The following is a 15,783-nucleotide window of genomic DNA, read 5'->3' as shown; positions in this document are numbered from 1 at the left end:
AGTAAGACAAGAGGACATGGTCTTAAGCTGTGCCAGGGGAGGTTTAGATTAGATATTAGGAAGAAATTCTTTACAGAGAAGGTAATCAGGCATTGGAATGGGCTGCCCAGAGAAGTGGTGGATTCTCTGTCCCTGGAGGTTTTTAAGATGAGGCTGGATGTGGCACTTAGCACCATGGTCTAGTAACCACGGTGGTGTTGAATCAAGGGTTGGACTTGATGATCTCGGAGGTCCCTTCCAACCCAGCTGATTCTATGATTCTATGATTCTGTGATTCTATGATTCTATAATTCTATGATACTGGTGCTGAACACAGCTCTGGATCAGGTGCAAATGAGCACGGCTCTTGCTTGCCACACAGTTACACATTTCAGGACCATCCAGCAGAGCAGAAGTGCTTGATCTCAGGCTCCTGTGAGCAGGGGCTATCTCCCTAAATCCTATATAGGCCAGTCTGACAGGAAAGTGGTTCTTCCCACTCCCCTTCCATTTCTTAATCAGATGTCTGTGATCCTCACAGACAATAATCATGATATTTTAAGACAATAAGCACGATATCAAATCCTGCTGGATTTGAAAAAGTATTTTTAATAGTTTATCTTCTATTTAGCACTTAAATATGAAAATTTCAAAGAAGTGCACTAAGAGAGGTCTTCAAAAGACCACAGAATTTTTTCGGATATAGGATCAAACACTTCCATATTGCCTTGGTCAGAAGTCTGTGTAACTTCATTGTAGAAGGAGAGTTGAAGGGAATATGATAAGTACACAGATCAAGACTTCCTTAAATACATTGTTGATGCAGTTACACAAAGCCACTGCCCAGAAGTAACTGCTGTCCTCCCATGCCCTGATAACTGATTTCACCATTTCACATTTTATTGATTTCGAACACACATTTTAAAAATACTGATAGAAGTGTTACCTGTTTTTTTCAGTGGCATGCAAGTAAATGCAAACAAAATGCAAATATTCATTTTCTTTCACTGCACTTCAGAAAATACAGACTTCCTTGACTCCAGTTGTGGAACTTTGACAAGGTTTTCTTACTCCTGTAGAAATGCATCCTCTTTCTGTCTTTGTCATATATGAACAGATTCTACATTCATCAACCAACTGTTCAACCTTCAGAATAAAACTCATAATCTTGGACTGCAGTGGCACAGACCTCATTCATCTGTCTGGATAAGCCAGGCAAATGAAACTCTGAAAAGAACATGGAAGTCTAACTAACAGGTTACTAACAGTAACCTGTTAGTCTTCTTGCTAGCAATTCCTTCTTATTCACCTGTTCTTTTTTCCCTTCTGTATCTCAGTTTTCCTAGGTCCTTTCAACAAGGGCTGGCACATCTTCTCATTCTAAAGGTTTATTTTAGAATATCATTTAGTTCTGTGGTTAAGCCTCCCCCCACCCCCCAGGTTTATGTTCCTGTTTAAAGATTTATCTTTAATTATAAAATTATGTAAATTAATTTACACATGTTCACAATGCTTCTGAATCAAGTTTCAGCTGCACTGAATGTAAACTGTACAATATACACTCAGGGGGATTAAATCTTTTTTTCTTTCTAATAACTTATATGTTCTGGTTCTTCTGAATATATAAATAACAAATGAAAAAGAAGGAGAGTCTATAGGTTCAGCATTTTCCCAGAGAGGGCCATCTGTAAAGAGCACAGATGACTCCTGTGGCGATCATAGCCATCATAGAGCCCTTGTGTGTGGGCCACAATGTTCTGCATCAAATTATCCAACATACCTACACTGTCATGTAGGGTAAACCAAGTCATAAGAAACTGCGTGACAAAAATTAATGTTTTTTTGGGGGTCACTCAATAGTTATGGACTAAGATAAGAAGATATCCAGCATAGGTCTTCCAGCAAGTGTATGCCTGGACACCTTACTAAGTGTTCAAGTACACAAGCCTGTCTACACAGTTCCAGTACCTTACTGGGAAGTGATCCTAGTGCACTTCCTGCAGACTTGTATAGATGCAAAAACAGAAATCTACAAAGATACATAATGAGATTAAATGGCCATAGAAATTATATAGAGTTATTTGGGTAAAATAATTCTTGAGATATTCAACAGTGAAGAAAGTGATTAATTCCTAGAGAATATTCCCATTTTCTATTCAAGATTTCCTGTGGGAAGAATTTGTTTCACACACTTTGATTAAAAAAAAAAATCAATGTAATAAATATTGTTTTAACTTTTCTTGGGTTTTGTTGTTTGCTTGGGTTTCTTTTAATCTCTTTCTTCTCTTCCAGTGTTTGCTACTGCATACTATAGTACTATAGAGGTACTTTTTGCTTTTTCTTTTATTTTGCCATACTTACTTCAACTAGTTCTTCAGCTGCAGAAAAGCTGCAGAATGCTATAGATAATGAAAGAGTAGAAGGGAAAGACATTTTTTTCATCACTTGTTATATTCGTACCATTTCGATAAAATGCATTTATGCATAAACTACTTTGTATAATTGTTTTTTCCTCCCCTGCCATACACTAATACTTTTACAAAATACTTCAAAAATCATTTTAAACCATCCTTATAGAGAATTGATATTTCTTATCTCAGGCTGTGACAACAGTGTGATTTTTAGAACTATAGATGTTATATCCAGTCCTAGTATCTGATTTATAGGCATCTATAATATGTAGCTGTTGCATTAATTACAACCACTCACAGATACAAGAAAACAAGATTCTCTACATTATGATTAAGTTTAAGTTTACACAGACAAAAAGGTGATGTGATAGCTCTCTTTATTGTGTAATAATGGTGCAGACGATTCTTCCTTTTGTGTCTAGTGGTAACTTAATTTCATGGTCTACTGTGTAACTAGACTCTATGGACTACTAGAAAGCATGTGAGAGATTAAATTATTGATGTCAGCATGTTCCTCATACAGACGTTTAGAGAGAAAGAATTACTTGATAAAACAATTATTGCCTTCTAAAACCATGAAGGCAAATTCATTCTCCAAGGCATAACTTTGGAGAAGCAGTAATATTGAAGTTACACCAGAACTATGTATCCTAATTTTTTTCTCTGTCTTGAAAGAAAAAATGGCCTTCACCTTGGTTAGGGACCCTCTGATATATAATTGGGATCCCAGAATCACAGAAAGTTTGAGGTAGCAATAGACCTCTGGAGATCATCTGGTCCAACTCCACTTCTCAAGCAGGGCAATCTAGAGCAGGTTACTCAGTACCATGTCCAGATGGCTTTTGAATATCTCTAAGGATAGAGACTCCACAACCTCTGTAGGCACTCTGTGTCAGTGCTCAGTCACCCTCAAAACACATCAAAAAAGTGTTTCCTGATGTTCCAACAAAACCTCCTGTGTTCCTGCTTGTGCCCTTTGCCTCTTGGCCTGTCACTAGACACCACTGGAAACACATTTAAACACATTGATGAGATCCCTTCTGGGTCTTCACTTCTTCAGGCTGAACAGTCCCAGCTCTTTCAGCTTTTCTTTGTAGAAGAGATGCTCCAGTTGCTTCAACTTGGTGGTCCTTCACTTGAGTCTTTCTAGTATATCCTTGTCTTTCTTGTACTGGGGAGACCAGATCTGGACACAGCACTCCAGCTTTGACCTCACTAGTGATGAGTAGAGGGGAAGGATAACCTCCCTCAATCAGCTGGCACACTACCCCTAATGCAGCCCAGGATGCCATTTGCCTTTTTTGATGCTCGGGCACATTGCTGAGGCAAAGAAGACATTTATTGTATCAGCTTTTTCCATGTCCCATGAATCAAGCTGCCCTATTTTGTTGAGCAAGGAGCCTGTGTTTTCCCCAGTCAAACTTCTGTCACAGAAGCTCTGTGCAGAATGTGGGCTAAAACATACTAGATTCCTTCTGCAGTATTTTGGGCCTTACTGCAAAATACTTCTTCCAAATTTCCTCACCCCCTCTAATTGATTTACCATATTTTAAATTCTACTGCCTTTTTAGAGCCTGCTGCCAACAGGGGAAGTGATAATGCCCAGAGCAAAATTTATGCTCTTCTGTACATCTTATTGTGTATGCACAGAGACTGGCAAAACCTGCACAAAAAAACCCTTTAAATCTTTCTGTATAGTTTATGCACAGGTGCACTAGCCCGAAAAGCCACTGAAAAAAAATAAAGATATCCTGATGGAAGACTTTTTTTCAGCTGAAACCTAGTGGCCTTTTAGGATTATTTTTTTTTTTTTTTTTCCCAAGTCATGGTTAAGTTAGCTAAGGAAGTCCTTGCTGAACGAAGGGGAGGATGTTGTCACCAGTTACCCTTTAGTAGACTGCCTCCAGCTAAAGTGTATCCTTGGCTTCCTCCTTCCAAGTCCAGGACAAGAGTTTATGCAATCCACATTGTAAATTTTTAGCAATGTTTGGTACATAACAGAAGTGTGTGAAATGAAATGCATCCTAGTTAACTAAGAAATTGATTTCAGTAACTGGAATAAATGTTTGCTAAAAAAAAAAAAAATATTTACTTGCTGGCAGGTATTTTTGGTGTTTGTTAAGAAGGTAGGGAACTTTATGTCTCATTAACTTTGTGCGTAAGAAGATCATTAGTACAATTGCACAAGCTTTGAGTTTCTAACTGAAATGTGAGTTCTTGGTTGTATAGATCTTTATCTGAAGAATGAATTAAAAGATAAACTTCTGCTTTATGTACTAGAAATCCCCCACCTTTCAGTCTTACCAGGGAAGATGAAGGACTGTTGGCCTATTGTTCACAGCAAGGTTTCTGAAATCTGTGGTCCATAGGTCTTTGTTCCTTGGTAGGACTAAGTTGCATCTGGAATTGTATTTGGTAGAATAAGAGCTTTGAATATGCAGCAGCCCTAGGGATCCACCTCCCATAATTTTTGAACTACAAAATCAAAAATAAATTATCCAGCAACAGACCATGACAGAAAATCTGGACCAATATTAGATGAACTGGATCCCACCCACTGCTTTTTCTCATTGTGATTACTGCCATCATCAGAGGAACTAGGAGACCATTACAAAAATAGGCATTTGGGTGTAAAAGAGAATTACTGTTGTGTTTAACAAGAAACAAAGAAGAATAAAATTTCATCATATGCATAGAGAAGAGTGTTGGCCTTTTAGGTGGGAACAATCCTGTACTGTTTTATAATACCTGCTGAACTGAGTCAAAACCAGCTGGATGCTTGAAGAGAGACTTCATAGATACTAACTCTTATAATACCATGGTATCAGTTGATGTTATCAATAACAATGAATTCTAAGATTAAAGTACAGAACAATGAAAATTTAATATCCCATCCAGTCATTATGGAAATACTATACCGCATATACAATGAAATGATCATAATTACACCTGGACACTGCCTAATTACACCACACCAACTTTAAAAATCTGAGGTTTTTTTTGCTATTTTGTTTCTTCCTACCCCTTCCCCCTTACATATATGTCTAACTCTAAGTGAAGGTTAAGGAAACTCCAGGATCTATATTTGCTATATTTGGCTATAATTGACACCTGTTCCCTGACCTTGTCATGGCTTTTGCAGAGCCTAAATTGGATGAAGAAAATACAAGAGCAGATACATGCCAAAGGTAAGCCATTTTTACTTTTTTCCCTATCATAATTTCCTTAAAAAAAACAAACAAAGAGAAAAAACCAAACCAGACATATTATTTTTCCTTTCTCTGTTATTCTGAAGTAATAGTACAGGTTTTTTTCTTTTTAACTCCCTGAATGTACAGTAAGTTTTTCCTACTTCTTAGAATAACTGAGCACCATGCACTGTGCTGTTTTGTGGATTTCCATATGCCATCCTAAAAATTGATCTCTCCTGCAATTACTGTGTGAAAATACCATGGTATTTACTGTAAGTGAAGGATTTGTTCAACTGCCTTTGTGGAGAGTTTCTCCATTCCTGCTAGGATCTCTAAATTGGCTGGTTTTTCGCTCCAGAACTGCTTTACTATTGCATGATAAATGCTACCCTAGACCCAAGGAACCAGACCACTTAATTGTCTAGATGCCTAATGATAACACCTACTATAAAAACAGTTTTTAATTATCATAACATTTTTTTCATTTTTAATGATTGAAAATTTGGACATATTATGAACATGCGGTACAATAGATTACAAAACTCCCAATTTGAAAACATAAATAATAGTTTTCTGATATGGTAAACAAAGAAACCAAAATGGAAGGCATTTGAAAATGTTCAGATTTCACATTTTCAGATATTCAGATTCGCATTCAAATCATGATACTGATTTTGAACCATGTATTTAATATTTTGTTTCAATTTTTATTTTCTAGATCTCAAAATGGAAGTTTTGCCTCTGAAAATATGGACTGGGAAAAGAAAACTAAGCATGTAGGAAAGTTAAAACCTCCAAACAAATATGTTGTTCTGTCAACTTGGACTTCTTGTAAACCATCAGATGTTGCCAGTTTTATGGCAAAGGTATCAGACTTCATAAATTTCATGGATTCTAAGTGACTGAATCCTGAGGTCAAATGAAACAAAAATCTTACAGATTTATCATAAACACTCATATATTAAGAATTTACCTGAGGATTTGTTGAGTGTTTTCTTACTGGAACTGAAAGTGGCTCAAACTAAAGGTGTTGGGTGAAAAAAAAGAAGTGGAAACGATATGAAGATTAAACATTATTCACAGCTTTCACAAATAAAACATTTAAATTTTACATAGATTATTCTTTTAAGATGAGGCACAGTGAACCATTCTTGCTTTACAGAACTCAAGTAGGTGTATCACTGAACATATATCAGTATGCTACAGTACCTTTGCAAATATCTCCATCTAATAGTTTGTTCTTCTAATACTGGGATGGAGCTTAATTCTGACAGGCTGCATTTCTCCTGGCATAAAGGGATGGCATAAAAATGATAAGTAAGAGGCGAGGGAAATCTTGCTTGTATGTAAGTGAACACTCATGCAGTACCTCCTGAGGACAGCAAGGTAACAGAGGTTGCAATACAAAAGGATATGGAGAGGGCAGATGTGCTGGGGAGAGCAGATATGTCGCAGAAACCTTCTTCTGAAGGAACACATATTACAGATTCAGAAAGGTCCAAAATCAAGAAGTTGTGACACACCCCTATGAAGCACCATTCAGCTCATTTCTACTGCAAATTCTTTGTTGAAGGCCTTTCAGAAACTGCAGTGTGCTGGAACAGTCACTATTTTAATTCCCCTACCCTTGCTAGTCCAGCACCTATAATAAGGTAGCAGAACCCAAAACTGTACCTCCAATAAGTCTATTTACAAATAGAAACTCTGGAAATAAAGGTGAGGCAGAAACAGCCTAGAGAAACCACCAATATCTAGGAAACACAGAGAGCATAAACCAACAGAAGCTTCCCCTGATAATTATTGTTTTATTCTTCTACTGCAAGTTTTGATGAAATTATGAGCAGGTCAAAGTCCAGAAGGTTTAAGAACATTTACCTAGGAGACGATAATACTTACCTGCTATGAATGAAAAATTAAATAATCACTTTGAATTTTTCTTGAGTAAATTGCAATTTCTGAAATTCAGGGCTTGATCAAACATGAAAACTGAGAAAATAGCCTCTGCAAACCTCTTTGCTCTCTTTGAAAAAGAGTTTCAAGCACTAAAATAATGATGTACTAAGCAATAGAAGAGGTATTTTCTCAAACACTACATCTTGCAGGCTGCAATTTTCAGTCTGCTCAGGGACTCTTGATGATGCAAACTAAACTGAACTATTGCATGAACAATTTAAAAGGTAAGGATGCTTTTATCCAAGCTGATACTCTAGCTGAAATACCCAAAATTAGATCATTTTGCTGGCACTATCCTGTCTACCTGTGAAAATCTCCATGGCTATTTGAGTTCTGAATTTAAAAAGGAATCATAGGGTCTAGGCAAAAGACAGAAACAAAAGAGATATTGAACTATTTTAAGATTACTAAAAGTCATATCTGAAAGTAGGTATCCTGCTTTGGTCAAAAGTGTGGAATATACTAAGTACTACCAGAGGATACCTGAATGCACAGTAGCTCACTCCCTGAACCAAGAGACTCCTCTGACATCCCAAACGGGTGACAAAATCCAGCAAGTTACTCTTACCTATAATATTTTTCCTTTGTTATCGTTCCCATTCACCACATAAAATAGCTAGGGAAAAAAAACCAACCCATCCACAAAAAACAAACCACAACCCACATTTGTCAATCACCTGTATTTGGACATAAACTAAATCAAGGGTTGGGTGTTTGTGGTCTTCTACCTTTTTACCTTCACTGCTTTTGTTTCTATTTATTAATTCTGTGCTGGTTTCACCAGTACTGCTGTACTTAGGAGTCACAAGAACTTTTATATGTTTGCATCTGTGGTCAGCCAGCACAGTGCTCCAGCCCAGGAGGGTGCTTCCTTGATGTGAGAGCGAGACAACAGTACCCAAGTGATTGGAAGCATGCAGCAGACTACCTATATAACTGGTCATAAACCACCACCTAAAGAACAAAAACCACCATTCAGCAGCACAAAGACATATTTATTAAAGGTTAGAGGAAAACATGTCAGAAGCAATGGAAGTACTTCAAAGACCCTAAGAAGATTAAACTCTTCAATTTTTGGCAATTTTTTATGCAAAGAAATAATATGTGGTAATATTTCATAGGCTGTTATTGCCCATTAATGTTTTGGCTATCCAACAAGAACTAAACTGAAACTCTTTATCATTACAGGGAGAAAGAAGGAGGAAATACACCCGTCTGGGGACATGTACTGCACTGACTCATTAATGGAGACTGGTGTATATCCCACCAGTATACAGAACAAAAGAATGATTCTCGGCCTGGTACTAATTTTTATTTTCCCTCAATTCCACTCCTGAACTGAAAAATTAGTTTGTAGAGTTCTGGCCACAAACATTGTGCTATCCTATATATACATACCCAAAAGATTTTCTTCTACAAAGTTAACCTCATTCCTATAAAATAGTTTATTAATAGGTGGACGGCTTGAAACATCTTTATAAGTTTGTCTGTTACTCAGTTAAAGGCAGAGTTCATGAACTTGTGCACCATCCTGCCTATATTACATCCATGTCATTTTCTCCAAAAATTTATAAACATATATATCTGGTGCACTTAGTATTTTGGAATCAAAGCCTACATTAAATCTCAAGAGGTGAAAGACTCATACGTTTGATCTACTGCATAATTTGGCACTGGATTTACCTTTTCAGTCCCCTGTGCAGTCCCCATACACCCCAAGATGTATGTGATTTAGTCAAAAACAATTACCAAGCTTAAGACAGAGTCAGCATGGGGAGGTTCTGTGGTTGGTAGTAGACAATCAGGAGAGGCAAACTATTGACTTCTACCACTAGCAAATCTGTATTTCTGAAAAAGTATTATGTTTTGACTACACCTGTTGGTATGAGGGAGAATCCAGAGGTGCAAACAAACCAAAACACAATAAACCAGCTTTAGTCAGCTAATTAAAACAACTTTAGCTCATACACTAGTGAATTCTTGACTCATACATAAAGTCCAAAGCAGAAGTTTTGCCTGAATATTAAAATAATTTTGTAAGGAATTTAATTGATACAAGTGTGGAAACTAAACATGCTGCAAATTATCACATTGTGGAGTATATCATGGCTTGCAGCAAAAGGTAAGCACAGTAATGTTCACATGGCCAGAGCACCAATTTATGTCCAAATTCAGCAGAGAACTCCATGCAACACTAAAACTTTGGATAGTGCTAAACGCACAAGTCAAAGAAAATAGTAATCTTTTTCCCTGTTGCTTTTTAGAGTGTAGTTTGCTTCAACATATTTGCATTCTGCTTGGATCTCCCAAGTTAGCCCCAGGGAAGCCCGAGGATCACACCTTCAGGGATTTGCAGCTAAGACAGGAGTGGGCTGCTCTTCCTCTTTGTTGCCATGGCTCCTGAAAAATAATTGGCATGTTATCACAAATGGTGACTTTCAGCAGCTGTGGCATGCGAGGATTATAGTCTTAGCAGATATATCAGTTCCCCGACTGACATTTTCAAGAGAGCTTCATGGTGCATGAGCAATATTGAAATGTGGCCTCAGGGATAAGAGAAAAGCCTCATATTTTCATCTGGAGTGTCAAAACTACTTCTGGCATGTAAGAGAGCAGGGACTTGGCTTTCAGATCACTTCTTTTTCCTGAACTAGGATACCTAGTGATCACTGCTGATATCTGCCATGAGTTCAGTTACTCAAGTGAATAAAGAATTTGTTAATGGCTCTGCTTTGCAGTGGAAAATTTTGCTGATTGTTCCACAATTGGTCGCAACGCTGTTACTATTTTGATCCAATATGGTAATTATTCAAAACTCAGTCATCAATGTATAATTTATGTGGGCTTCTTGGAAATGATAAATTTTATTTTAACAAAATTTCAGAGTGAAAAATCATGAAAGAATAAGCTGTCTATCTGAAGCCCAGATAAGAACATAATGCAAAAAATAATTCAAGTCATATGTCCATTTTATTCTCCAGTCTTTTAGTTTAGATTTTGGGGTGATTTTTTTCTAATTGTGAATTCTTTGGAACTAGGGTCATACTATGTGCCTGCATATTCTGAAATTATTCTTATAGTAGCTAAACTTGAATTTGAGTCTTGGCTAGATTTTCAGGAAAACCTATCAGCCCCAATCTCTGTGTTAGAGAGTTCTGCTTCCCTCTTAGAAGACCAATCAAGGTTATGATAATTATGCAGTCTGAAGCATATTAATGATCACATTTCAAAATGTAATTTCATATGTTCCACTTTTCTGTCCTACTTCTAAAGCTCTGAGCAGAGATACTGGAGAATGGAAGGAAGGTGGGACAGAATTTATCAACTCTCATCTACCTCTATTGCGCCACTTTAATGAGAGGTTCACCTTCCATGTTCCTCTGTGAAACAGAGCAAGATGTCAGGGGACTAAGTGAAATGAAGTAGCAGTGAAAGTGCAAAATACGTTAAAATAAGGTAGACCATGGAAAACAGCTAGAATAGATTAAATGGTGAGGAGCAGGAGGGGAGGAAGTGGATGGGTGGAAGTAGAGAGAAAATAAAAAAGTGAAGCAGATAAAACTTAGTTCAACCTGAGAAAGTACAGCAAATTTAAAGGTGCAGAAACTGAGATGGAAAAAAGCAATCATTAAAAAGGAGAAGACCATCTTCTCAGAGTACTGAAGCAGAAAACAAAATGCTGTTTAGGGAGGTGTAGGTGAAATATTCAACAAATAAGGACACAGGGGGAGAACACAAGAGTAAGAAAAATAACAACAAAAAGATCGGGAATTAAAAATGTCGTTGAAGAACCGGATAGCAAAATAAAAGATGCCAAAAAATTGGAGATAGGAAAGAAAATAGTATCAAGCAAATGAAATCATAGATAACAAAGAAGAAAACATTTCATAAATAGAATAAAAATATGGAATAATTGAAAGATATAAGCACACATATAAAGAATGACCACAATGACAATAACATTGTGTCATGTGGGTATGACTTAAGTTTGCCCGAAGAGCAGTTAGTATTTTTCTCACTGCTGGTCTGCAATTTGTTGATTAAAAGTATTAATATACTATACTAGTGAAAAGATATTTCACAGTGAAAAGCTGTGTATCCATAATAGAAATGGACTTGATGTGTACATGGTGTGAGGACAGAGGTTCAGATAACTTGTTTTCTACACTTCATTGTACTCCCTTATCTACAGCTTTATCCTATCATGCTAATAGGATACCATGGTATCATGACCTGCAAGTGATTTGAATGAAATCAGTAGGACCACTTGCTGAGCAAGGACATGACTGTTGCTTTCCCTAGGGTCAACAGCAGAATCCCCATTGCTTTCAGTGAATAAAGATCAGACAGTAAGATAATAGTGGCAAGAAAGAATGACAGAACTGTATACTATACATATTGAATACATGCACTGGGAATGGGTGCACAGCAACATATTATGTTATACATAAATGTAAAATATTAGCAGCTCTTAGGAATGTGTCCCTTTTCCACCACTAAGTACAAATGAAAACCCCTACAGAACAAGGGGATGTCAAACGAATGCCTTAATATTGAGAAATATTGCACTGCTAAGCAAAGGGTATAACAAGGTCCTTTGCATATGCTCTTTATAATCCAATGTTAGATAAATTATATTCACTTGGAAATTTCTAATAAATTTTTATGAAAAACATATTACTTAGTGAGTAGATTTTGGATGAATAGCAAACATTTGTTTTAATATAGTGTAAACAGATAGAACGTACATTGAGGAACAACAGCTGGAATGTGTTTAGTTACACCTAGCTAACAGGCTTCCATCACCTCAAAATTCTTAGATGACCAAATGTCTATACAATAATGTATGGAGCTTTTTTCACCAAATCAGTAAAACTTTTAAAGATCTTTGTCACATAGGCAATAATCCATTGACAAACTTTTTTAAAACTTTCATCCTTCTGGAGTTACAGTATCTTCTGTTTTATATGGATAAAACACAGAAATAGTGTCTGACTTAATGGCATTAAAAAAAAAAAGGGAAATTTTATCATAACTGGTTTCACTGCCCTGAACTGAATGAGAATAGTTGTTTGATTAATCTGTAACTTTTTTCCAACTTTGTGCACTAAGTTGAATATTGAGAAAGGAAGGAGATTATTTCTTTTTTAACTGACGCTCTCATTTTCATTATACTTAGTTGTCATTTTCTTAGTATTTTGGAGGCTCATTTCTGAGCACATAACTCACTAAGGGCTTGAAGTTTTGATAGTGAATTATCAAACTACATTTGTATGCAAAAGATGTTTGCTAAAACTAACTTGCAGAGTATACCTCTAGGGTGAAAAAACTCCTGTAGGTCACTCAAGAAACAAAGCAAGTAGACACATAATGGTGAAGCCAGAGAGTCCAAATGGCATGATTAAACAACAAAAGGAGACTGCAAAGAGTAGATAAAGATGTGTCAAGACTTATAATAGCTGGAAGTTTTCTGAATATTCAAATGAATTGTCTTTTAGTATCCACAGTATTAAATACTGAAACCTATATTTTTTGTTAGCATGACTAGAAAATTGCACATAAGGGAACATTTAGAATGATTAATCAAGGGGAGGAAAATGAGAAACAGTAACAAGAAGATAAATTCTATTACCATACTACCCATTCCTGTCACAAAATGCCTCTTATTGGACTCTATGCTATTCAAAATCCATCCAAGCTCATGTTTGCTAACTGAAAAAAAAAATACACAAGGATCCTCTTTCCTAGATCTTTGCTAAAGATCTGGGTCTTCTTACCTATGAATAACTTTATTTTACAGTTGTTTTGCTTGCAATGAGCCAATACACTATGGAAACATATTCATGAGTGAAAATAACTTCATATATCTTCATATATGGCTACAGTCATGCAGAAAATAGCCATCAGTCACAGTAAATCTAATAAAAAAATAATGCCAGAAATGAATGTAGTGCTATGAATTTTGTCACACTGTCTGGGTTTGTGATTCAGTAGGATTTCACAAATTAAATAAACTGGGGCCTAGTATAATAAACTTTTGTGCTTACAGACAGATTAATTTACCAGATCCATCATACAGGCGCCTCATGAGCCAGGCCTGGACTCCAGCCCTACCACCCCAAAGCCACCAACCTTTGAGCATAAAGGAAGTGGGTTTGCTGCCCAAAGATGGCGATACACTCTGGTCTTCCCTGTAACTCAAGAAGGGCTGTAAATGGAGGTGAAGCTGTTTTCAGTTTAGCAGAAACGTGATGCTGTTGCTCTGTCTGCAAGAGAGGACAGTTGTAGTGGTGACATCCTGGCTAATTGGGGCAGCAGGTCCCCAGAGTATGCCCCTCATGATCACTAGGGCCTAACTCGTACTTTCTCATCATTATCCACCTGGGAAAAAATGTTGAGTTCCCCTAAATTTTGCAATGGCAATGAGATGATTTATTCTCAAAGGCAAACTCGCTTGGGGCTAAGTACTAGATGTGGTATCCCAATGTAGAATAGATGCATGAACTTCCCCCACCGCATTCTACATGAAATCAAAATAGATACCCTTTCATTTGTACAGAAAACTGTCCTTCCATATATGCACTGCCAGTTTGCATTTGTATCTCGAAATTCTTCCAGCGACATCAGTTGAGAAAACATACAGCTCTCATCTTATGCCTCCTCCAGGAAACAAAGTCTATGTTTCATTTTATTGTCTGTAAGAAAAATTGAAACAAGCATCTTGAGAACTATTAGTCATGGTCTTTTTAAATTTGGGATCTCTAGTGATATATTTTCTACAAGATTATCTCATTTTTTGTAGTTGTACAGTATCTTACATGTGGTCTTGAAGCTGTGTAAGTTCTGCAGACTGTTGCTGTGCTATAAATAAAATATCCATGGGGGCATTACAGAACAAAAGAAATCCCAGTATTTATAAACACCTCTTCCACAAGGTCCTCAAATATACTTGAACATCTAAGCCCTGTTATAAACACACAGACTAGGAACGCCACAAGGTAAATATGAAGGCAAAAACTCAGAATATATTTAAGAAAAATAGTCATTTATCTTGACGCATTTGCACTATGTTGGCTTAGTGCCCACAGTGGAATGCCGCAAAGAATGGAGAATGTTGAGGAGGATTTTTAATAAGCTTACTTTCCAAATGCATCTCCGGCTCTTCCCAGATCATTACAAAAATCAGACATAGAAGACTGTCACTAGCAAACCTGATATCCTTTGTGAGCAGGGATATTCCTACTACTAACTTCATACAGCTATCAAAATATTTTATATCAAAATATTTAGACATGCTTTGCTTAATGAGAAGGATCACTTTGGAGAGAAAAATGTATTTCAAAGAAAACTTTATGAATCAAACCCAACCCCAAATCTTTGTAGCATATTTTGTAAAAGTCACCAAAATGTTCAAATCACAGCACATATTCTTGAGAATTATAAACAATTATGTGGTAAAAGTTAATTATCTTTTGCGGTAACACCAGCCAGTCTCATTTAAAACAATTATGTCTAATAACACCCATTCATTGGGCAGAGATGGAATTCAACATATAGTGAGACAACATATGAGTTACCTGAATCCTTGGAGGCTATAATTTGTATCTATTTTCCAAGTCCTAATACCTCTGTAAATACACCTCTGCATTTTGTCATGCATGTTGGATCAATGTGCGGCTGGGTTGTCCCTAAAAAAAAAATCCATTTGGTTCTGGAAGATGATTCAGAAAATGTCATTAATCCACACTCTGGACTACAATTGCATGGTGCTCCAATAGGGCACTGGAGTAACTATGTCCCATAGAAACAGAAAAAAAATAAGGTTGTTATCACTTGGTAATATTACAGGTCACAGTGTGGAAGTTCTTTTTAGCAGGCTCTGCTATCCACAGATTCTTCCATATTTCTTTACTATACAGTCCGTTATTTCTACATTATATAGTGTTAGTCATTGAAGCAGATCTTTGTTCTAGATGTCCTAGAACAAACCATCACAATAGGAAACCTGTCCCATTGAATTCAGAGGAAATATTTACGTTGTTTGGTTTAAGATTTTTGCTACCTGGTTAGTAGCATTGAAACATTTTGCTGCCAAACAAAGGACATATTTCACTTTTAAGTGTCTAGCTTTTAGGACTACGATGTTTTCAATACTGATATGAACTTATGATGTCACTCACTGATTTTCTTACATGTGTTTAAATACATTCTTTAAATACGGTAATTAGATGAACCTCATTTCTCTATTT

The 15,783-nt window shown here is 36.6% G+C and overlaps 1 long non-coding RNA gene across 1 annotated transcript; it reads left to right on the top strand.

Moving 5' to 3' along the window:
• The first annotated feature begins 298 nt into the window (after positions 1-298).
• LOC135412505 (uncharacterized) lies at positions 299-10,691 on the top strand. The gene is made up of 4 exons (XR_010429703.1): positions 299-448; positions 5,533-5,578; positions 6,300-6,447; positions 8,723-10,691. It is a non-coding gene; the product is annotated as an uncharacterized LOC135412505 (long non-coding RNA).
• The last annotated feature ends 5,092 nt before the right edge of the window (positions 10,692-15,783 follow it).

The sequence above is a fragment of the Pseudopipra pipra genome, chromosome 3, assembly GCF_036250125.1.
Source record: "Pseudopipra pipra isolate bDixPip1 chromosome 3, bDixPip1.hap1, whole genome shotgun sequence".
NCBI classification, from domain to species: Eukaryota; Metazoa; Chordata; class Aves; order Passeriformes; family Pipridae; genus Pseudopipra; species Pseudopipra pipra.
This window is presented reverse-complemented; position numbering and strand designations above follow the sequence as displayed.